The following is a 2,500-nucleotide window of genomic DNA, read 5'->3' as shown; positions in this document are numbered from 1 at the left end:
GACAACACGCGCCACCTACGGTGACCGGCAGCTCCAACGCCAGCGCCACAGAAGGGCAAAGGCCCCACGTGGGTGCCGAAGCGAACTCTCCCAGCACAGCGCACGTGCCAACACGTCTGCACAACTGCGATACAAACCACCAGCGAGAACCGCTGGGGCGACCGAGCAGCAGACGGCGTCGCGGCGCCGAGTGCCGGGCGGCGGCGCATCCTCAACGCACACAGTCCTCAGTCGGACCAGCACACTGCAGATGTCCACCGCGCTTCGCACCGGGCCCGCGAGGACCCACTTTGGCCGCCTGGCGCCGCGCGCAGGGTGCCCCGGCGCGCAGCTGCGCCGCCTGCCGCGTCCGTCGGCCGGCGCGCCTGCCACTGGGCGCCCCCACCAGCCGGCTGTAGCGCGTGCGCCCACGCACCGCGCGGCCAGCACGCCGGGCGGCCCCCCCTCACCGGCCGGGGACGGTCCCACCCAGCCACCGCCGCGTATCGCTTCACACACAGATTTGCCCTTACTGATTTACCTCCAGCAACAACAACCGTACCACAATGGGTTTACCAGTTGTTCATTTGCGTAACGTCACCAGCAAACGTAGACGTCCATCCCAGTTTGCAAATGCAACGATTATTGCATACCTGTCTGTTAGGTGTCACGACACACTACGTCTGCCCACATACACGCAACAAAATGTGCACGACTAGAGAACACGTGGGAGGTGGCCCCCTACGTATGCGATGTCCATTACGAGACCGACTGTCAACCAGCATCTGTACCATGTCGCAGATGTGGAACGCGGTGCACCATGCTATCACACTGTGTGAGAAGAGACGACTACGTTTGAATACACGCGCCACTACATCAACAGACGGCTCATGCTGATCGCCATCCAGGGCGTCCGTTACTCCCACACGTCTCTATGGCGTACCACACTGCAATGTAGCTGTTATGGGGAGACGGCACGTGGCTGAGTGCACAACATTTGGACCGTATGGTTCGCTGTTGTTGGGCGCAGTCGTTGTACGGTCACACATGTGCCACAGCGTATCATTCAGTACATACGGACCTATGTGCAGTACAATGTGAGGGTTAAGCTTACGACATCAGCGGACAGTGGACACAGGCCGTACCACGACGTAGACTGAGCGCTTCGACATGCGAATGCCAGTGAACAGCTGCGAAGGGCATTGAACACGCAAGCACCTGAACGACCAGCGTGCGAAGGCAGGGGGGAGGGGGGGGGGCGATGTACATCCTGCAGTCGTCCACATTACAGTGTACAGCGGGAGCATGTCAAAAGTAAGCAACACTTGCGAAGTGTTGAACATGAAACGATACACAAGAGGGTGGGCGGTGCGAGTAGCGAACTATATTCAGAGGGTTGTGGTTAGACAACACTAGATTAATGTAACGTGTCATATGCCAATTACAGAGCAGGTTAAGGCACAACGTGGGTTAGGTTAAGGCACAACGTGGGTTAGGTTAAGGCACAACGTGGGTTAGGTTAAGGCACAACGTGGGTTAGGTTAAGGCACAACGTGGGTTAGGTTAAGGCACAACGTGGGTTAGGTTAAGGCACAACGTGGGTTAGGTTAAGGCACAACGTGGGTTAGGTTAAGGCACAACGTGGGTTAGGTTAAGGCACAACTTGGGTTAGGTTAAGGCACAACTTGGGTTAGGTTAAGGCACAACTTGGGTTAGGTTAAGGCACAACTTGGGTTAGGTTAAGGCACAACTTGGGTTAGGTTAAGGCACAACTTGGGTTAGGTTAAGGCACAACTTGGGTTAGGTTAAGGCACAACTTGGGTTAGGTTAAGGCACAACTTGGGTTAGGTTAAGGCACAACTTGGGTTAGGTTAAGGCACAACTTGGGTTAGGTTAAGGCACAACTTGGGTTAGGTTAAGGCACAACTTGGGTTAGGTTAAGGCACAACTTGGGTTACATTGCGGTACAAATTGCGTTACGAATTTGGTTAGGTTAAGGTGCAAAATGGGTTAGGTTAAGGTGCGAAATGGGTTGGATTACAGTACACAACGTGGTAAGAGAGTGTGTTGTTGGGGGGGGGGGGACCGAGGTTCGTTGGTAGTGATCATTGTATGTGAATGTCTGAGGCAGCGTCAGTATGTCACAGCGGTTATGTCTCGTCAGGATGCGCTTATGCGCTTATGCGCTTTTCGCTCGTGACTGGAGGCGCGCCGCGTCTGTGGTTGCGGCAAGGGAGCGGCACACCTGTGTGATTCATTCCTGCCATTGTTTCTGTGCCGTAACAGGAGGCAGTGTGGTGGTGTTGGGTGCACCCCTGTGTAGGGGTGGCTTATCTGAGCAATTGTGGATGTCGGACGGGTGGGATATTCTATTTTCGAATTGGACCCCCTGGTGTGGTTATCATAGTGTGGATGGTGTACTGTGGCGGAGAGGATGCACCGGACGTTGGTCCATGCTGGTGCTTACATATTGTATCTGTGTCTGTTACAGGCAGAGAGTAATGTGTGATAGAGTGTCTCG

This window comes from Schistocerca cancellata, unplaced genomic scaffold (genome assembly GCF_023864275.1).
Source record: "Schistocerca cancellata isolate TAMUIC-IGC-003103 unplaced genomic scaffold, iqSchCanc2.1 HiC_scaffold_674, whole genome shotgun sequence".
NCBI lineage: Eukaryota > Metazoa > Arthropoda > Insecta > Orthoptera > Acrididae > Schistocerca > Schistocerca cancellata.
This window is presented reverse-complemented; position numbering follows the sequence as displayed.